Raw genomic sequence first — 22,989 nt, 5'->3', positions numbered from 1 at the left:
CTTGCGACTGTGTCGTTTGTTGGGTCGCAGCTCCCATCGCGGCCGTATTTCCCCCAACCTACGGGTCTCATCCAAGGGGGAGCGGTCATGCCACAGGGACCGACGATGCCTCAGCCTCCGGTCATGCCTACACCTCAGCCTCAGGTTGCCGCCAGGAAGCACAAGAGTAAGAAGAAGAAGACGGTGCCGCCTGCGACGGTCCAGGGAGGGCCGGTACTCACCGCTGGAGCTCAGTCTCTCGGCCAGCCCTCCTTACAGTCACAGGGCTATGTCTCTCAGGGTTCGATGGCTCCGATGCAAGGGCACCAGCACATGTATCAGTTTCCCTATATCCCGTCAGGGTATGAGCAGCACGGGCAATATCCACCACAGTTTCAGCAGGTACCTATTCAGTCTCAGCTAGGACAGGGTGCGTTTGGACAGCCGCAGCAGCAGTCAGGGCCTCAGCTACCTTTGGTGCAGCAGCCTCAGTCTGTGACACCCCAGGCGGGTACGGTGGTTCCGGCGGCGGAGGTGACCAAACCAGCTGGTAAGTCCAAGAAAAGTGTTAGGTGCTGGAAATGTGCGGATAATTCTCATGCTGTGAAGGATTGCAAGGTTGATCATTACTGTTATATTTGTGATAAGAAAGCACACCCCACAGCTCGTTGTCCTGTGCTTAAGTTACCGAGACCGTCTGTTTTTGTTTCTGGGTCTGGCCTTCTGGAGACTTATTTTACCGCTTTCCCGGACTCAGTGGTTAATGATGATCTTGCCCCGACTCAGTCGCCTGTTGCTCTTGTAGTGGTCAGTGGTGATTTGGTGCCTGCTGATGTGATTGCTAAACAGGTGGCTCGTCGGTGTTCTGACCATCCCAATTGGAAGTGGGAAGCGGTTCCTCATAGTGATATGCAGTTCTTGGTTTCAGTTCCTTCCTTTGATGATCTCGATAGACTTGATGGTATTCAGGTGGGGGTGCCTTCTTTCAGCTCGTCTATCTCCATATCTGCTTGGCAGTCAGCAGAGGTTCCTCACAAAGCTGAACTCGAGAAGGTGTGGCTGCACGTCGATGGAGTGCCTCATACGCTGCGACACTTCCTGGGTTTGTGGGCTGTTGGTTCTCTTGTTGGTAAGACTGTTGATGTGGACCTTGTTAGTCTGAGACGCAGGGCGGTGGTGCGTATTCAGGTGGCCATGCTCCAGGCTGGGGTTCTTGGGGATCCGTCTGATGAGGCTCGCCCGATTGCTAAAGCTGATGCGGTGGTTAAGTTTAAGGCCTTTGAGTTCCGCTTCCGCAGGGAGCTCGCAGATTATATTCCTGAGCCGGATTTTGTTCCTTTGGTTTGGGTTAAGAAGGATGACCCTGACGAGGGAGGTGACAGTGCTCCAGATGGTGGGGAGGATGCTATGGACACTTCAGAGCCGAGAGCGGGGCCTTCAGCTTCTGGGACTTCTCAGGTTCAGCAGGGAGCATCTAGTTCTTCAGCGCCTGGGGTTACTCATGCTATGGCCCCTGTGTTTGCTGTCACGCCGTTTAATCCTAATCCGCAGACACCGCATGCTATTGAGGCAGTGACCAAGTTGAGGGCAATTAGTCCTTCTTTGGAGGCTTCACCTTCCGCAGCGGCTACTCCTCGTGTGTCAGCGGATGATTTGCGTTTGGCTCTTGATGCTGCATCTTCTGGTTCTGCCCTTTCTTCTGGTCACCGCTCGGATAGACCAGCTAGAGGTCGGGTGTGTACACTCGCCCGTACTACTCCTGCGGCGGCCAGGCGGGCTATGGCTGCCAAGGTTGCTTGCGAGGGAGATCGTGGTGGAGAGGGTCTCTTGCAGCCTGTCGGTCGGTCGGGTGCGGGAGAGGTGTTGCCGTTTGGGGGGTCTTCTCCGCCCTTACCCCCACAGGCACCTTCACCTGCACCTAGCCGAGGGGTGGCAGAGGTGCCGGCTGCTCCTCCCTCCGCCGCTCGTGGGGGCTCTTCACCGACACCGCCCCCACAGACGTCGCCCTCGCCGCTTGGGCCCGGTGGGGTTCTTTCGGCCAGCCCCCCTCCCGCTGTTGCTGCGGTTGAGGGGGAGTTGTCCTCTTCGCCGCCCAGCCTGGTGAGTCAGCGGATGCCGCCTAGTGCGGCCTTGGGCTTGGACGTCGACGCGGCGTCGCCTACTTCAGCTGGGGGCGCGGCTAGACCCCCTCGCGAGGAGCCTGCTAGGGGAGGGTCTACTTCGTCTGCCTCCTCCCCTAGGGCTGCCACCACTTCGCGGGTCTCGGGCGTCTCCGTGGTCGCCCCCATTCGCCGAAGTGCTCGCCATGGGGTCGGCCTAGATGGGGCGATGGCGACGGATGAGGACTCCATGGCAAAGGCCATGCGTCGCAAGGCGGAGTCAAACCTTGATTTCTCAGGTACGGTTAATAGTTCAAAGTCTTTTTTATCGTTCCCAACACCGCTTATGGCTTCTAAGTTGCATAATGTGGGGCTTTCGTTGGGTTCTTCTATTACTTCTATTTCTGTTTCGGCTAATGCTCTGAGACGTATGGAGTTTGATAGACTCAAATTTTCTCCTACGATCTCGAGTAAGTCGGATACCTCTTTTTCTGACGAGGATGAGGAGGAAGTGTACGCCGTCTCAGACGGACAGCTTCTTTCACACCTTGTTGGAGAGGTGTCGGAGGTCGGTCTAGATGACACCGCTCTGGGCTCTTGTATTGAATTACAAGCTGCTGAGCGTAAATCAAGACTATCATCCATTAAGCGTAATGCATGGCCTAATAAAAAGGCAAAAGTGACTAAATCTCCAATTGTTTCTAAATGAATGGCATGTTTAAGAATAGCAGAGGTCTGAAAGACTTGGCTAAACATTTACACATCGCTGAAAGCATTAGGGAACATGTGTTAGATTTTGTTGCTATCTCCGAGACGGGCAAACGGAATTACTCAACAAGTTTTCTAAATCGCCTGTCAGGCGGGGAAGACTTTGCTTGGGTATCCCGCCCGCCTCGGGGACGTTCTGGGGGCCTATTAGTTGGCATTCGAACTACAACCATGGAAATTTTGGATAATTCTGGAGGCGACTTTCATATTAAGTTGCACATCCGGAATAAGTCTGATAATTTCATATGGAGTTTGGTGTCTGTATATGGTGCTGCCCAGGATGTTCATAAGCCTGCTTTTCTTCGGGAGTTGGTTAATCTAGCGAAGGATAATCCGCACCCTATCATCATAGGCGGGGATTTTAATTTGCTTAGATACCCTCATGAGAAGAGCAGGGGCAGATTTGACACCCACTGGCCTTTTTTATTCAACGCTGTCATTGACAGTTTGGATTTGAGAGAGGTTTCAATGGGGGGGAGACAATTCACTTGGGCGAATAATCTCCCTGAGCCTACCTACGAGAAGTTGGATCGCGTATTGATGGACTCAGACTGGGAATCTAAATTCCCTCTAGTCTCAGTACGGGTTCTCCCTCGGATTGAAGCTTTGTCAGATCACGCCCCAATTCTGTTATCTACTGGTACACCCTTGCTGCCCCGTAGGCGTCCGTTCAAATTTGAACTTGGATGGCTTAATAGGGACGGCTTTTCGGATATGATTAAATGTATTTGGGACAAACCGATTGCTGGAAGCACTCCAATCCAAAGGTGGAATAATAAATTACGCTCCATGCGTAGATACCTTGGAGGGTGGGCTAGGCAGATGTCGGGACAGCTCAAAAAAGAGAAACTCAATCTATCATCATGTATTGATGCTTTAGAAGCTCTTGCTGAAGTACGTCCACTGACAACGCATGAGATTGAACTTAAAAGTCAATACAATGCAAAGCTGGTCGGACTACTTCGAGAGGAGGAACTCAAATGGTACCAAAGATCTAAATCCCAGTTCTTGCTAGAAGGAGATTCGAATACGAGATACTTTCATAGCGTGGCCAATGGTCGCCATAGAAAGAAACTCATTCACTCGCTGGTTCAAGATGAGGGTCTGATCGAAGGTCATGAGCAATTAAAGTCCTATATTACTTCGTATTATAAAGGCCTTTTTGGTGCCCCGGAGGATTCTGATGTATCCATGGATGAATCCAGGATAGATGATATCCCCCAAGTGTCTCCTGAAGAAAACACTATTCTTACTTCTCCCTATTCTGAGGAGGAAATAAGAAAAGCGGTATTTCAAATGGAACACAACAAGGCGCCAGGGCCTGATGGCTTCCCGGCTGAATTCTATCAAAGTTTTTGGGATATTATTAAATTTGATCTATTGGACCTGTTTGCCGAACTACACAAGGGACAACTGGATCTCTTCCGTATCAATTTTGGTGAAATTATCCTTCTACCAAAGGTTACTGATGCGGAAAGGATTCAGCAATACAGACCAATATGCCTTTTAAATGTTTGTTTCAAGATTTTCACAAAAGTTGCTACCATTCGACTAAATTCTGTGGCAGATAAAGTGGTGCGTCCCTCTCAAACTGCTTTCATGCAAGGTAGAAACATCCTAGATGGGGTGATAACCTTACACGAGACAATTCATGAGATGCACCGTAAAAAGTTGAATGGGGTAATTCTCAAGATCGACTTTGAAAAAGCCTATGATAAAGTCAAGTGGTCCTTTCTTCAACAGACCCTTAGAATGAAAGGTTTTTCTGAGGAATGGCGTGCTCTAATTAATAACTTTGTTTTTGGTGGGAGTGTTGCCATTAAGGTCAATGATGACATTGGTAAATACTTTCAAACCAGGAAAGGGTTGAGGCAAGGTGATCCACTATCACCAATGCTATTTAACATTGTGGCGGATATGCTTGCAATTATTATAGAGCACGCTAAAATTGATGGTCAAATTGAAGGTGTAGTCCCCCACTTGGTTGATGGCGGCTTATCCATCCTTCAGTACGCCGATGACACAATTCTTTTTATGGATCATGACTTGGAAAAGGCACGAAATCTGAAATTAATTCTTTCAGCATTCGAGCAGTTGTCCGGTCTTAAGATTAATTTCCATAAGAGTGAATTGTTTTGTTTCGGTGAAGCCATCGATGAGGCCAACTCATATGCTGAATTATTTGGCTGTGGGATTGGTTCGTTTCCAATTAGCTATCTGGGTATTCCGATACACTATCGGAGACTTACTTTGGCTGAATGGAAAATTGTTGAAGAAAGGCTTCAAAAACGTCTTACTAGTTGGAAAGGAAAATTACTATCCCTTGGTGGAAGATTAGTTCTCATTAATTCAGTACTCACAAACATGGTACTGTATATGATTTCTTTCTTCCAGTTACCAAAAGGAGTCTTGCATAGATTGGACTATTTCCGATCAAGATTCTTTTGGCAAGGGGATAGTGAGAAGAAAAATACCGGTTGACTAAATAGAGTGTTGTCTTCTGTCCAAAAGATCAAGGGGAACTTGGTGTGCATGATCTTCAAGTTAAGAACACGACCTTGCTAGGTAAATGGCTAGGCAGGTTATTAACGGAGGATGGGGTTTGGCAACAACTACTACGGAAAAAGTATGTAGGCTCAAAGGCGATTTCCCGGGTTCCGTGGAAACCTGGAGATTCACACTTTTGGGCCGGCATCATGGCAACAAAAAAGCACTTTTTCCCATTTGGGTCATTCTCCATTAAGAATGGGGCGGAGATACGGTTCTGGGAGGATATATGGTTGGGAACAACCACTCTTCGTGAACAGTATCCGGCCTTGTACACTATTGTTCGTCACAAAGGGGATACTTTGCAGAATGTGATGGAATCTTCTCCCCCCTCTATGACGTTCAGGCGTGATCTTATCGGTCCTCGGCTAGATTCCTGGAATGAACTGCTTCAGCGGTTAGGTTCTATCCAGCTAGTTCCGGGGATGGATGAATTCCGCTGGAGTCTAACCAAAAATGGCATATTTTCGGTTAGCTCCATGTACAAAGCACTTTGCCTATCTACACAACCGGTTTTAAACAATAAATCCATCTGGAAGATGAAGATACCTCTCAAAACAAAGGTCTTTGCATGGTATCTTCGGAGAGGTGTGATTCTTACTAAAGATAACCTTGTTAAGCGCAACTGGCAAGGCTGTACGAAATGTGTGTTCTGTCACGAGGAAGAGACAATAAAACACCTTTTCTTCGACTGTCGTGTTGCTAGGTCTATATGGTCAATCATTCAGATAGGTTCTACCTTATATCCTCCCCGTAGCATTGCAAACATTTTTGGCAATTGGCTTAATGGGGTGGATTCTAGGTACAAAACGATTATCAGAGTGGGAGCGATTGCGATTGCATGGTCGCTGTGGCTATGTAGGAATGACAAGGTTTTTAATGACAAAAATTCTTCTCTTATGCAGGTCATCTACCGATGTACGGCTTTGCTCCGTTCATGGTCACCACTTCAGCGTTTGGAGGATCGCGACCTCTTTATGGAGGTGTCTACACGATTGGAGAATACGGCCACGGAGTTTATTTCCCAACATGGGTGGCTGCATAGTAGGCGAATCGAAGCCAACGACGTGTCTTAATAGTTGGCTTTTATCTTTTATTATTTTTGTATCCCTTTATGATGGATCCTAGACTTCGGAACGGCTGTGTGCATCCTGGTTATGCAGAGACTGGGTGTAATACTTAAAACTTTTTGAGTAATAAAGCGCCCCTTATCGAAAAAAAAAATGCGAGTCGCGCCGCCGCCCCATCGTCAATATCGATCGATTCTTGGAGGCTCGGTCGAGCCGCATAGCCGCGGAAGCAGCCGACGAAGCTAGGAATCGAGAGTTCCTTTTATTGCCAATGGGCCAAAGTGGAGAATATATATATCGGGCAACCAAAAAATTCCTTGCGAGTTGCGAGTCGTACGTGACAAGGAGATCGGCCATCAAGAGATTGCTTGCGGGTCGTATAAGGAAACTGTAGAGATACCGTCTGATCGCACCGATAGATTTCCTTTAGGAACGCGAACCAGCGAAAAGGAGTAGGATGGGGAGATAGGAAAACGTATAGTGGGTTGGACCAAAGCGCACTTCGACGGACGAAACCAAGGAAACGTTAGCTCCTTTATTATTAGGTATAGATATAGATATAGATATATATAGGTAAACTAACTGGTGCACCATGAATCATAAAAGGAAACCTGCACAGCAAACTGGGAAGTGATTTGTCTTTATTTCTGATAATTGGAAAGTGCATTCTCTCTCCTGTTGATATTCTGACCACCTTTTTGAAATTATTAGATTCAATGGTTGTGGGACGGTCTTCTAGCAACCGAGCGTGTACGAGAGCAATTCAAGAAAAATTGGCGGGATTTTTAGAAATTATTTTGAAAGTTGATGTAGACATATATGCATTAACGTGTGTCACTTCGATCGGTATATTTTAATAACGTTTTTTATGTAATATAATGGTTTCCTATATATACTAGTAATTGTGCACGTGCAATGCACGTGTAATCTTAGGTGATAAATATCATCACGTGTTAATGCCTTATTGGAAGGAAATCCATCAAAGTACCAGATGCAGCCCATTCTCACAACAACTATCAAACAACAAAATTTAGTCTTATACATGCAAACTTGAAGGCAAGATTAGCCCGTGCTATGTGAAGTTCTGAACATGAAGCAGGCGGAAGTTTCAACGGACTGAGTACATGTGTCCATAGATGCAAAACTTCAGAAAGTTTAGTACGCAACTGAGTAGGTTGTCCGATAAATATAAGAAAAATTCAGTACAGCCACGTACGTGTAATATAGGAGATATATCAACAATTCAGGGAAGTATAATATCATTAAAAAATTGTAACTTCAAAGTAACAAAATCATGAAACCACAGAAAATAAACATTGTTTCAGCACACATGATACTTGAAGCCTGTATTAAACAGGTCATCCCTAAACGAAGATAGAGCATTCTACTTTTTATTTATTATTATTTTGAACTCTCGAGCTAATCTAGCTCATCCATCATAGTCGATCTCTTTACGCCCTGGGTCATGTAACCAAATAGATCCTTCACAGAGGAACGATTAGATCCACCATTATTAAGCTTTGATGTCTTGGATGGAGGTTCTTCAGTGACATCGATCTGACCCTCATATATGTCCCTTCTATATAAGACCAATTTTTTCACGTGCTCCCGGATTGATGTCTCAGCACGGACGTGTTGCCTAACACCTAAAACATAACAAAAGAAATATTTAGACACTATAGAAAACATATCAATAAAAACTTGGTGTGTTTGTAATCCTTGCCTTCGAGAATATTAAACTGAGAGCATTTTGCGCATGGCTCAAATGTGACAGTGGTGGCACTGGTGTTATCAAGAGACTCTGAAAAAATAATCAATAAAGTCAACATATCTGGATTTAATATTTAAATTTGAGTACATAAGTAATTAGCTTACTTGATTGATGAACAACCTCCATGTTGGAGGCCACAACAACTGCATTGTTCTGTTCTGCAAATAACAGCCGATCGCCAAGTAGATAAGCAGACTCACCAAAAAAACGCAGGAAGATTGTGTTGTGTCCGCTATCAACTATAGCGATCTCCCTCATGCCGCTAGGGGCACAAAAATCAGCCTCGGTTGGGCCGACATACGTCACGACGCCGGAAACATCTAAGAATAATTTGCAATTAGTAAGCCTCAATAGTAAAGATTTGTGGAAGACATGAAACTTGACACCCAATCAATATATGTAATCATGTATAAATTATATATTAAACAAGAATACCAATGATAGTTCCGTTTGGGAGATCGAACACTTCGGACATATTGTTCCTGTAAACAGAAGTACATATGGTTATTAGGAAACACATGTACCTTATCGTGGCGTGGCAGAAAATTAAAGACGTAGTTTGAAAAAAAAAGTGAACCACCAGAGGGGGGCATGAGGACCATTGCTATATAGATGTAATGATTTGTAACGGCTTGAAAAGACAATATTCCCACTAAGTAAATCATGTTTTGATCTATAAAAAGATATATACAATACTAACAACGTAGATGAAAACAAAATACTGATTAGCAAACCTACGTAATTCCATCTACCAATTCGGACTACTTATTAATACTTTGTTGTTCAAAACCAAGTGATAGCAAACCTGGCGAGTGTGCCGTCCAACGGGGTTGTCGAAGAGGTGTCTTAGCAGCATCGGAAACCTAGACACCGGCCAAGTGGTCCATGAGGTAAGGGAAAGGACTTGTGAGTTGGCTCTGGCTGCATATGGAGGGGATTATATAGTCAGCATGGCAAATTAAATCACTCTGATTGAGTCAACGTGAGGATCACTCTAATTAATATGGAGCAATATGGAATGGGATGATTTCTAGAAGAAAACAAATACACAATCATAAAAGGTGATTGATATCACACCCAACAGAAAATGCAACTAAAAATGGAAGGGTGGGATATCATCCATTTTCATCACAACAGAAAATCAATCAGAATATGCTCAATTAGTATTAGATCCATATAATCATGGAAGGGCACTCTATTTGATATGGAGAAAAAAACGTAATGGGATGATCCCTAGAAGGAAACGAATACACAGTGGTCATTAAATGTGATTGATAGCGCACCCGACAAAAAATGCTACTAAAGGAAGGGCGGGATATCATCCATTTTCATCACAAAAGAAAATCAATCGGAATATGCTCAATTAATATTAGATCCATATAATCGCCCATGATAACCTTTTGGCACTATAAGCGACCTAAATGAGGACAGCTATTATTTGGATATATGTGTTTTTCATTTATCAACAAGCTTCACGGCTTGGTTCTTGCTATTTGAAGTATCAGCTGTTTAGTTGGAAATAAACAGCAACAGACTACAAATGTGCAATGAACATCTGTAAGAGAATATCACAAACATACGCTTTTAAGCAACAATCTCCTATCGGCAAAACTACACTTTTGTATTCTAATAATTGTAGTGTAATCTGGGGAGAATTGAGTAATTGCTACAAAGTGAGATTTTTTCCTTCTTCTGATTGATTTAATATCATCATCATCATCATCATTATTTTCCTCTTGAAGGTTCAGAGCGGTTCTTTTCTTTTAATCTGCAGACTATTGAGCAAGTTGTATCAACCTGAGGAAATAAATGGATTGGATTGCATGCACTTTTGGCCAAACTAAATTACCCCAAGCCCATGTAATGGTACAATAAACGTACTGTTAACATTTTCAGACATGCAAAACTGTGGATGACTCGCAGCGTTTGGTCCATATTTGTGTCGACACTTGAGAGTAGACATAACAGAAGCAGTTTGACAAGCATGGCAACCCAGATCAGTATTTACATACTATGTATAAACAACAAATCTGTGGTTGAGCGAAAGCATATCTGTCTAGCAATTAGAGCATCTTACCTGCTGTATGTGTATCTTTCGCTATTCCTGGCGCCATTTACAGTTGCAATATTTATTAGGTTTTGATGGCAATCAAGCTTCTGTGCCACTGCTTAATTCAGCTGTTAGATGACGGGTGAAAGGAAGATAGCGCAAACACATTCAGCTGTTAAATTGCATTGAGATAGACGTGCGGGCATATTTCTATTTAAATTGCAATGAAATTGACCCAAACTTTCAAGGAAAATGAAAAAAAGGAACTCAAACTCAAACCGGCGGGCGTCGGGCGTCGGGGCGGCGGGCGTCGGGCGACGGGCGGCGGGCGACGCGCGACCGGGCGGGGGCGTCGGGCGTCAGGGCGGCGTGCGGCGGGCGGCGGGCGTCGGTGCGCGGCGGGCGGCGGGGCAGCGTGCGCGGCGGGCGGCGGGCGACGGGGCAGCGTGCGCGGCGGGCGACGGGGCAGCGTTGTCCACGGATTAGGGACGGGTGATTAGCATCTGGGAGTTGTCAGCCTGGGCTGTTTTAGCACTAATTGTGGTGATGATTTGGAGCGTTAGATGTCCATCTAATGGCCGTGTTTGGTTGGTTCTGCCCCCTCTGTGCCTTTTTATATTGGTATAGATGTGTGCATTATAACGTGTTACAAATGGAGGCAGACTCTACCGCGGCATCGTTCTGGTGAAATTATATGCCGCGGCAGCATTTTAGTGTAATTCCCTACCGCGGCAGAGTCTGCCGCGACGGCGTTTTAGTGCAATTCCCTCCCGCGGCAGAGAAATACCCAAAACGCTGCCGCGCCGAAACCTTTAGCACCGGTTCGTGTTACGTACGGTGATAAAGGTCCTCCGCCTGGGCTCTCCTCTGCGAGCCACGTGGTGCCCCTTTAGCACTGGTTAAGTTGCGAACCGGTGCTAAAGGGGCCCTTTAGCACCGAATGAGTTGCACCGGTTGCCCATCCGGTAGATATGGCCATTTCAAACCGGTGCTCATGCCCTCTTTTCTCCTAGTGAGTGGTGGTGATTTTCTCGCCTCCCTACACCAACACCGGCCTCGCGTCCACCTCCCGCGCCATGTCGTTGAGCCGGGTGGGGTGTTGACGGAAGAGCTTCCCCTTCTGTCTCCCCCCGATTCGAGATCTTGGAATCCTTGCCGATCGAGCCGATCGTGAGCACACGTCGGGGCGAACACGATCGTATATAGTATATAGAGTGTTTACACAGGGCAACCGTACGTCGACCGAGCTGGACTCCTATTTAAAAAGGAAACGAATTTTTAAATATAAATTGAGAGTTACCGGCGTTGACTAACAAAAGGGCAACACGGCGATTCTCTCAGAGAAGAAAACATTAGACCAAGTCTGGGGACGTACGTGACGCGCATTTGGGAGTTGTGTTTTTGTTCTTTGTGGCAACCTTTTCTTTCTGCGGCTACCTCAGCCGTTAACCCTGCCACGACCATGTACACCTTCCTTTCTATCTTAATAAAAGTTTGGCCTCAGGCCACCAACCGACAGTTGGTGACTTGCATGCATATAAAACAGCTAGGCCACTAGATGCCAATGGATTCTTTAGTTACCAGTGATCTAATACGCTAACTAATATATTTTTTAATACATGTCAACGTACGGGGTGGTTTGGCTACCTAGCACGATAAACAAATAAAACACTAAGACACACGTCTGTCTAAACTCATTAGGGCATCTACAACGGGGCGACGTATTTCAGACGTCTAAAAATGGTCGCGGGCGTCCGTTTTCATCGTCTCGCGGATATATTTTATCCGCGAGTCCGTTTGTTTCTGGGTGTGCTTCCAATGAAACGACCTATTTTTAGATTTGCAACATATATAAAAAGCATAAAAACTACTACATAGAATTTATACAAAGTACTTGTAGAAACCTAGACTACTTGCTGCCCGACGGCCCGGCCCCGTCGTTGCGTCCCTCCCTCGTCTGCTTCACCACCGCCTGCCGTGCGGCCGCTAGGGCTCGGTGCGCCGCCGCATCCTCTAGCCGGCACAGCCGCAACCTCGTGTTTGCGGCATCGTCCTTGAGCGCCTCAAAGGGCTCGACTAACACCCTCTGCTCCGCCGCCTTCTCCTCCGGGGTAGGCGCATCAGGATCATCGGAAGACCATGAGATGTCGGAGTCGTCGTCCTCTACGGCTGCGGCGGCCGCCACCCTGCGGCGTTCCATCTCGGCGTCGAACGCCGCGTGGGCCGCCCGCTCCTCCTCTGCTTCCTTCTCCACCTCAGCCAGGGCCTTGGCGTCCCTGATCGGGTCGAGGAGGTCGTCTCCTCGTCGGAGCTCGAGGCTGGGGGAGGTGGAGGCGCAGCAGCCTGGCCGCGGCTGGCGCTGCTCATGGTGGCAAAGATGAAGGTTGAGCGGCAGCGGTGCTACGCTGGAGGTTGTGCGGCGGCTAGGGTTTAGTGTGGGTGGATATGAGATGTGCGCGCTCCTGTTTATATAGGTCGGAGGCAGGCGACGGCCGCGGGACGCGTGGCATCGCCATTACTTCGTGTGCAGAGGTAGGCGACGGTCGCGCGCCACGCGAGGCATCGCCATTATGCGGCCGCAGACTGCCGAAGCGACGCATCGGCGTCAGTACTGGTGCCTCTGAGAAGACGCATCGAGGCTGGATCACTGCTAGGCGGGCCCAACAAAACATCCGCCAGACGCGAGCGGACACTTTGCGCGTCCGCCGCGACGGATCCGAAGCGCATATTTAGGCCAGATTTCCGTCGCCACAGATGTCCCGGTCACTATGCGTCGCCCTGCTGGAGCGTGTAGCAGACAGACGCAAATGGTCGCTCAGCGTCTGTTTGCGTCGCTCCGTTGGAGATGCCTTTAGGATGGAACAGCACCGTAGTTGGCTCTAATCATGTCTATAGATAGGACTCACGGGCGAGGTTGTGATGAAGTCCCTTTGTGCGCGATTACATCTTAGTGAGCCACCGTGTCTGTGTTAGAGCCACATCGATGGGTCTCTCAAGTTCTATGCACTGGTTGGAGGAGTGGCAGCTGCGCATCCTTGTTCTCGGCAGTCTGCTCCTCCAGTTCATCCTCCTCTTCTCTATCACCTTGCGCAGAACCGTGCCCCGTTTGAGAGTGCTCGTGTGGGTGGCATATGTAGGCGGCGACGCTTTGGCGATCTACGCCCTCGCTACACTTTTCAGTCGGCAGAAGCAACGGATTGGGGATGCGGGGACCAGCGCCCTAGAGGTCGTATGGGCGCCTGTCCTCCTCATCCACCTTGGCGGTCCGTATGGGATATCCGCCTACAGCCTGGAAGACAACGAGCTATGGCTGCGACATGTCATGACCTCAGTGACTCAGATCATGGTCGCCTTGTACGTCTTCTACAAGTGGTGGTCCGGCGAGGACAAGCTGCTGCAGACGGCGATCTTGCTCTTTGTCGTTGGCATCATCAAATCCCTGGAGAAGCCATGGGCCCTCAAAAGAGCAAGCTATAACAGCATGCAGGCCTCCAGTTCTCTGTCCCCTCGAAGAAAGAGCTCTTCTACGGGAGCTGGAGGCATCATTGCTACAATTGGCAGGTGGTGTATTTCAGAACCTTATGACCTAGCATACGAGAGGGGGGATAGATGGTGGGAGTTACAAGAAAGCAAATCACTTCAAATGTATGTCGAAGAAGCAAGCAAGTGTGTGCTGACCACGGAGGTAGATTATGAAGAAGGAACCAGAGTAATTGCTCAACATTCCGATTTGTTCGGCCACACCGATTACTTCGCTGACGTGATTTCTCCATACTCTGTTCGGCTTAGCGAACTACAACATTTTATGAAGCTCGGCTACCTGCGAGGATACCTTAGAGTGATGACGTACCTCGATGTCAGATTTTCAGTCATGTACACCAAAATGACGACGGTGTTCAGTCCTCTTGGCGTGTTCTTGCATTATTATGTCCTTCCCTCCTTGGCCTTAGCTTCCGTGGTGCTCTTCGCCGGGAGCCACAAGGATGGCTATAGTGTGAACGACATCAGGGTGACATACATTTTGCTCGGCTGCACTGCTGCGCAGGAGTTATATATATGGGCCAAGCATCTCCTGGGCATCTTGCTTCGAGCCTTGGTTCAAACTTGCCAAATTCACATTATAGCCTATATTGGCAGATGGGTGTCGGTCAATAGTGACACGCTTCCTCAGTACAACCTGTTATCCTACTGTGCTCGCAAGAGGAAGCCCACCATTTTGATGAAGCTTGCTACCTTCGGCTTTCTAAGGGAGCACATTAACAAAAATTGGTATATTGGCAGGGCACAGTCAGCCAGCCATATTACGTTTGTAGTTCATCGGCATGTAGAAGAAGGGTGGAAGGAGTACATACGTGGCGACACTACAAGGTACAAAAGATTCAACAATCTCAGGGGGCAACTGACCCTACGGAGGTACCATCAGATGGAAAGGATAGGATGGAGCTTGGACATGCCATTCGACCAGAGCGTCCTTCTCTGGCACATTGCGACAGACCTCTGCTTTCACCACCTCATCGCATCCTCTCAAGTAATTACAGAAGAGATTGGGTGGAGTAGGAACATATCTAATTACATGATATACCTACTTGTCATTCGCCCTGAGATGCTAATGCCTGGGACCAGACCGGGTCTCTTCCACATCGCCAGTGACAGTATTCAGTTATTCTTGAAGGATGGCAAGGCATCGCTAGACAAAGGAGGGGATCTTGTGCATGATTATATTTGCACTATGAAAACAACCAAGACCGAAGATAGACTGATTCTTCTTATATGCAACCTTACCGAGGCACTGATGGAAGTACACGAGAATGGTAGGTGGCAGCTCATCCTAGGCGTGTGGTTGGAGATGTTATGCTATTCTGCTAACAGATGCAGGGGCTACCTGCACGCTAAAAGCCTCGGTCAAGGTGGAGAGTACCTCTCTAATGTCTGGCTCATCTTGTCATTCATGGGGATGCAAACCTGGGCTGAGAGGCATCATAACTTGGAACAACTAGAAGAAGAAGAATTGACTTCCCAGTCACAAGGTGAAGCTGACCAATTGATGGAAATTACCATAGTCTAAGAGTTGGTGATTGTGGAATTTATTTATTTCTGTGGAAAGTGTAATGAGGACGAGCTTTTCTTGGTGTGTATATTTCTTTTTAGTGAACTAGTAAGTTTGCCCATGCGTTGCCACGGAAATATGTAATTGCGATCAAATGCATAATACTGTTTTTTGAGATGTAAAATATACATTTATACCGTGCAAAAAATAGGTTTCCTACTGAAACTATGTTTGGACAATTAAACATATGCGTAAATATTTTTCTCCCGGTGCAGAAGCAGTAGATATGATTTTTTATTTAATTTAATAAAAATAATCATTTAACATAATTCTTTCTAAGTTCTCAAGGAAATACTCATGATCTTATCAGTGCCGGTGTTCAACTCACAAAACATCTACTCGTGATTTTATTACATTTCAGCTCAAACTTGTGTTTGCTCTCCACATCTTGCATTCCAGGTCTCAAGCCCGCTCTCTAGCTTGTACGCAGATCTTGTATTGACATGCAAAATAAACAAGTGCACTAACTATGTGAAGCATTTTCTTCTAAAATTTGTTGACGCAAAGTCATTGATAATATTATAAACATCTTGGCCCACATTATACACTATATAAAAGTTGGATGGATTCACGCTCGCAGATTAACCGTGGCACTGTTCATGGTCTAATTTTCCTTCTCCGTGTCCATACGGACGATGCCACGTCTTCTGTTTGTTGGCCTCCTCCTCTCGTGCTGGTGATGGCCTTCCTTTTTTTTCTTTTCTATTTGAAGATTTTGGTGACCGGCAACCGGCAGATACGCCCACATCCCAATAACACCGCTTTGACGGAATCCAGAAAATTCTATTTGCCCCACGTTCTCCACATCTCCAGATATGGGCAACCTTTGCAAGATCCGTGAATTTCCACCAATCGCTGGTTCACACGTCGCGTAGGGCGCGGCGGACTGCCGGCGTCCTTCCTGCGAGGCGGCGGGCGGTGGGGCAGGCCCGGCCACGAGCGGACGGCAGGCATCCACGGGCGGCAGGGGCGGTGGTCGGCCGGACAGAAGGCGGGACGGCGGCGTGGCACTCCGATGATCGGCCGGGAGGGCTGCGGCCGTGAGCTGGCGGCGCGGCGGCCTACGCAGGGGCCGGCGGCCACGCACCGGTGGCGGCGAGCGCGGGACGGGCCAGGCGCAGGCTGCGACGGGGATGGCGACCTCGGCCGGAGGACAGCGGCTACGGCTCAGTCGCTCAGCGACGGCGAGTTCCTTCCCAATCCCCGTCGATTAGGGCGAAGAAATCTCCAGTATATCTAATGGTACAATATTGGCCTTTTTCTCTGTTTTTTTGTTTGTTCAGGTGTGTTGGGGAAGAAGAATACGCGGCGACAGACAGACCACCTGCAAAACACCTTCCTTGCTTGCTCGATCCTGTGCTGCCGGCGCTCATAACCTCGGCCTGTTCCGGCCTGTCACTGTCCTCATGGTACGATGATAATCTTCCTGGCTTCATTTATCTTTGTGTTGTTTTCGTTCGAATCTGGATTTATTTGAATCACAAATAGAATTGGGAATTCTTTGTGGGATCTGCGCCTTGTGGTATTTTGTTGGATGCAAAGTACATGTGCTGATTTGGTGATCTGAACTGATCTCGATGAGTAAGGTGCGTCATTCAGTTTAATCAGCTCAAATGGGCAGTGGTTGGTTTTGTGATACTCCAAACAGTGTATATAAATAGGGTTATCTTACCATTGGTGCTGCAACCTGTCATGGAATGTATTATAATTTTTCTGTATGTTAGTTCACAATAATTGGGCAGTGATTGATTTTCTGATACTCCAAACTACGCATATAAAAAGGGAGTTCAGTCCGTTGTTTCTCAGTATTTTGTGCCAGAAGAAGTGAATTTTTTTTTAACCTGAACTCCGACTTTTAATGGCATGTGAGTTAGAACAAATTTCTAATATGTGTTCTCAAGTTCTAGGAACTAGGTGAATGTTTTAGTTTTGATAAGTATTGCAGTATTAGAATGGTGCTATGCGGTCTATACATAACGTATGGTAGTATATGGTTTATACATGTTGTTTGTTTATGATTTTCCTTGGAATGCTTAGTTCTGAAGATCTAGGAATTATGGCTATTGGCTTAGAAATACGTGGGTTCAGTTGCTGGGTACAGATTGGTAGAGTAAACTAATATAGTCCAGGTCACATCATAAACGGGAATTCACACCATGTTGGAGCAGTATGCTCCTCCAATCTAAAATGCAAGAAAGCTTTATGATAATCACATTAACAGTATGTTTTCAGTCCAATATTCATGTGTAAACACGGACTGATATAGGGTAACTTGCTAAATCCATTTTTATTCTGTTTTGTATTTGTCCAATCTTCTGACCAGACAAAACACTTCCTCTTATTGTTAGTTCAAACACATTTTTAGGTGACATCTCAGGCGTTCTAGGGGTTCCTAAAATCATGAAAAGCTTATTATTTCTTCAGTCAGTGTATCTTCTGACTGTAAATGTGCCAAAGTGCTTATCTCTGACAATTTCTGTACAAATCTTGCTGTTTCTGGCTGTTATCAGATAGCTGACATATTTCTTCAGGTCTTCCTTTTTTTAAGTGCTCAATTAATAAGGTTCATTGAGCAACTGCAAATAACAGCGTCGAAATGGTGCACAAGTGCATATCAGGTCTACCCAGCATCTGAAAACAAAAAAGGTACTTCCTCTGTTCACTAATAACTAATTATTTATTATGTGCCCGTAGTTAAAGGAATTGATTCTATGATAAAAAAAGACGAGTTGATTATCTTTGTCTAACAAGTAGTAAGTGAAATCATGGATTGATAACATTTTGCACAATAACTTTACGAGCATAGAGGCATTGCTATAAAACAGGTTTCTTAATCATACACATCACCATTCTTTTATCTATTGTACCATTTGAAAGGTCAATCAAGCTATATCATTATGTTATATGGTAAATGATGATATAAATATAGTATTGCAGGCCTTTTGTTAATTTCATGGTAACATTCCAAGCAGGGGTTCTGAACTTAACCAGTGGGGATGAACTAGAAGTTGATTTGCTTAGGTCATTTCCTAGGGTAGATCCATTTCTTAAAAGGACAAAGGTAACTTGCGATGGTCAGTTTTACCACAATTATTGACAGGAGGAAAAGTATAAGAGGGGTCTCTGTAATATTCGGATAGGAGCTAGAAGGCTTTACAAGTTTATACAGCATGGGTGTACAGCAAGGCTAGAATATGTTTCACTGTTGCAATTGGTTTCTTGATGAACATTTTACATTAAATGATCAGCTACTTTGAGTACTGTCAAATCAGCCTTGCATTACTGTGTATGTGTATCATGCAGTGTCCTCCTAGGAGAAGGGAGTAAAATGTGTACGTGTATCAGGCAATGTTATTCTAGACGAGAGGAGCAAATTGTGTCAATGAGGAATTGACGAAAATATTTGATTATAATATCGAGGTTAGGTTCCATGGTCTTCTGGTCACATTATTGATCGCACTGAAACTGCTTATATGTTATTGGAGGATCAAGACTTTGGCTTGACTTCTGCAGGTAACGAATTTATTCACCACTTCATATGTTTCTAGCTCTCTGAATTTCTATTTCGTCTCCAAAATTTAAATCATTATTTCTGCAAATCAATGAAAATGTGTGGTTTCTCTGACAAATGAATAATGCTCTTACCTATGTTTCTGGACTGATTTTTATTTTTACCAGCTTGATTTCCGCAGGTAACGAATTTATTTACCACTTCATATGTTTCTAGCTCTCTGAATTTCTATTTTGTCTCCAGAATTTAAATCATTATTTCTGCAAATCAATGAAAATGTGTGGTTTCTCTGACAAATTAGTAATGCTCTTATCTATGTTTCTGGACTGATTTTTATTTTTACCATGCTTTCATAACTAGAATATTCTTCCCAGGTTATTCTTACCAATACAGCATCTTTTTGTATGCAAATCAACGAATTGATCTCAGAATTATTGGTGCAGCGCAAGAGGTGGTGTGCCAATCGCATCTCAGAGATAATTGGGCGTCCACCGTCATTGGCGAGTTAGGATGCCAAGTTGATCAACTACCCACAAAAATCACAATATTTTTTCAATCTTTAGCTCTGTTTCTGAACTCATTGAATTTACCAAAGTGCTCCTAATCCATAACGTGGGCTGCTCTTGACGTAACTATTCCTATATGGAGTAGAGCCCCGGAATGGGTGTTGTTCATCCCTACAGCCACGGCATCAAGGTATTCTACGGTATGCCTGCGACCTCCATACACAGGTCCACCCAATTAAAACTTTTATGTGAATAGGAGGTTCAATAAACAGATGTTTTTTCACGTCATGCATTAGCCAGTGTAGTTACTTGCTCTCTCCCACAGATGATTTGGATGTTCTATCTTGGTTCTTCTTAATACAGGCTGCATCTACTCTTTTGTCTGCATTGTATATGTTAGTATTTTGTGTATCGGCAAGTGGAGGTATGATGCATTTTCTCTAGATATCTTCCAATTCATTTGGCATTTGACTTTATATTTCTGAAAATCATGCCTAATATGTTAGATAATCTTTATTTTGTTTTATCTGATAGTCAGATTCTAGACCTAATAATGAAAAAACAAGTTAGCTGCTTGGAGTGATTTAGTTGTATAGCTTTTACTCACAGGTTATTTAACATTAGTGTGTGGTTGCAAAGCAGTATGCAATTGTTTTCAACTTAGTTTTTAAATCCTTTTCATGTTCTGGGAACACCCAAGTTGTAGCGGTGTTACAAAGGCGCGTGTCTTCATTGTACAAAGATATATTCATTTTCCTCCTATATCGCCCTCAAAGTTTTGAGCTGTATTGCTCTAACTAAATGTACCGTCCTATACAAAATATGCACACCACTTTAAGAATTTATGGTTGCTAACCTTAATTACTATATAACATGGTTGGTACAATTTCCGTAGCTTCAGAGAAACTATGAGCAGGTCTCTCCATTGTTTTTTTACAATTTTCAGACTCACTGCTACTTCTTGCTACTATACTGCTCAGCAGCCCTTATGTACATTTTTTTCCAGTTGAAAATTCACGGGTTAGCATTTTATTCTAAATAATTTAGTTCCTTTACTGAACATGTGTGTAACTCAATCTTTGGTTCTTCTGATGAACAAAGTTAATTATCAGTTCATTGTATCTCATGAAGAAGAGAGAGAGAGAGAGAGAGAGAGAGAGAGAGAGAGAGAGAGATTAGGTACATAAATTCCCTAATTGATGAATTATGCATTTTATGTTTTCTCGATCTCACGACTATTCTGCAATTGAGTACTCTTTCTATCTTACTCTGGCACATCTAGAAAGATAGAAATGACCCGGGAAAGACACTATCTAATTTATCATGTATAATTCTAATATATTGCAGGTACCATTGTCCTCTGGAGATTTTCTTCACTGATGCATCTCTTTCTCAATATCAAGCTGCAGGTCTTGGGAGTTCATATTTGTGCTACAACACCATACATCTCTGTATGTATTGAAGTGCAAGCTCATATTCTCTCTGCCATCTTTATAGCTGATTCTTTCATATGATTTTTGAATTTATTCACAAGTAATTCCTCAAGATCGTGCACCATTTTCTTATTTATTCGAGCATAATGAAAAATATTTTAGTGTGCAGCTGGATACCATGGACTGTTGGTACATTTGACCGTGCTATCTCAAACATCTATACACTAGCCAGTGCAATGCTTTCCAATTTCAGTATCTCATCTTTCTCAACAACAGTATTTTTCTCAGCTCCAAAAGTTCCATGTGCACTGGAAGAAAGCTTTAAGTGGTAATATTCTCTATTGCTTTTGGATGGATAAATATTCTCTTGCTACTCTATGTATCGATGTATCTATGTTGCTATGTACAACCTTTCTGAAACACTGTGCTACCCGTTGAGGACAATATTTTGCATTGCTGATACACTGAGAAAAACACTGCATTTTAATTTCCTCTATAAGTCCACTTAGCTATACAACTAACTGCGCTAATTACTAATCCAAGTCATTACTAATACTTGCAAGCTATACTAGGCAATCCGAATTTTTTTTATATCAATGGATTAGAGAGCTCCGCCTTCAAAGTGCACGAAAACAAGCCCCGTCGACACTCTCAGGTGGACAAGAAGCACAAACAACTTACATATGTGAAACTGTGTTGTAATCTGATTTATTTATTGTTTTTACCACTAATATTTTACGTGCAACGGGCGCGGCGTGTCGCCGCGCCATCGCAATCTAGTGATGAATTAGGCATGCAAGTAAACTTGAAACAAATGAACCTGGAGCCAGGATGTCGCTGGACTGGCTGCCGTCGGCTTGCCGCTGACCGCCGGGCGCCGCTGCGGTCGCGCCGGCTGACGAGGGATCACCTCGCCAATGCCTACAGATTGTAGACTTGGGTTTCGAGAAAGAGCGGCGATGGAGATTTCAGGAGCGAGATTGGGCACACGATATACCCAGCTAGCAATCTAGTATATGATCACATGTAAGTTTACATGATGCCGCCGTAGCGGAGCTATGTTGTCTCGCTGTCCTCCTCCTATTGAGTGCTTTGACTGGCTTTATATTGTTAGGCTTCATGCACTAACCAAAAGTCCGAACTGATGGAAAGGGCTAGGCAATCCACATATACATTTCACAACATATATATGCAACCAGTCTAAGGTTTTACAAGAGTCATAGTCAACTACTTCTTCGGGTTGCTCTTTTGGGCCTTCTCCATATTGGCCGAGCCAGGTATACTAATAATGGGTACCCGAAGGGTATGCCCATGACAGTAGATCACGAGTGTCTAGAAAAGTCGAAGACTTGTGTAGAGACTCCAATTATAATCATCTCCGAAGTCGAAAAAATACAAGGCGGGGCCATTGATCGGAAATATATCAGGTCAATGTCCTAGATCATGTGTAATGACCCGCGTCGTATCAATGTATCATATCGCCAGAAGTAAACGCGCAACAGTGGACGACCGTGATCTAACAAAATCAGTAGGAGTAGCCCGCTAGCTCGCTAGGCAGGGGCGGTAGAAAAGATCAGGATGCCGTTCTCAGGCTTCGTCCCATCCTCCATCGCGTTGTTCCTCTCTACCGTCTGTACGTCGAGTTCAGTCGACTGGCATAGCCACTGATCGGAATATCCAGCCGCGAGCGATCCATGCGATCTTTGAACGGATTGCCCTTTGGGAGATTAGAGGTCGATCAGTCACCTTTCTGCTGGGTGCTCTGAACCTGAGGACCAGCAGAGTGGCTGTTGAGTTCTCTCGGTCCTCTCCTGCCCTGCTTCCCCCCACTAGCTGAATGATTACCGGTGTAGCCTGCTGCTGCTGCTAAGAGAAAAGGGCATGGCGGTGGCAATCACAGCACGTAACGCACGCACGGCCCTGACTTGTTCGCCATTGGAGGAGATCTCATCTCTCATCTCGGCGTGAGGAAGGAAACTAATCAAAGGGAAATCTTGAGGCCAGCGATGCTCCAATCAATGGATGCCCTCTTCGACTCCTTCTCGCCCCACGTAATGGCAATATGTCATATATACAGATATATAGTGGCGTCTGTTAGGATTGATCTCCACCGCACCAGAGCCCAACGGCTCTGGCACGATCCCTTGA

At 45.3% G+C, this 22,989-nt stretch overlaps 1 long non-coding RNA gene across 2 annotated transcripts; it reads left to right on the top strand.

Moving 5' to 3' along the window:
• The first annotated feature begins 17,778 nt into the window (after positions 1-17,778).
• Positions 17,779-21,587, top strand: LOC124705897. 2 transcript variants are annotated; one of them, XR_007004189.1, is made up of 3 exons: positions 17,779-18,037; positions 18,695-19,832; positions 20,756-21,587. It is a non-coding gene; the product is annotated as an uncharacterized LOC124705897 (long non-coding RNA). The 2 variants fall into 2 exon arrangements; XR_007004190.1 differs by lacking the exon at positions 17,779-18,037 and having other exon boundaries at positions 18,540-18,904; positions 19,346-19,832.
• The last annotated feature ends 1,402 nt before the right edge of the window (positions 21,588-22,989 follow it).

Source organism: Lolium rigidum, chromosome 4 (genome assembly GCF_022539505.1).
Source record: "Lolium rigidum isolate FL_2022 chromosome 4, APGP_CSIRO_Lrig_0.1, whole genome shotgun sequence".
Lineage (NCBI taxonomy): Eukaryota > Viridiplantae > Streptophyta > Magnoliopsida > Poales > Poaceae > Lolium > Lolium rigidum.
This window is presented reverse-complemented; position numbering and strand designations above follow the sequence as displayed.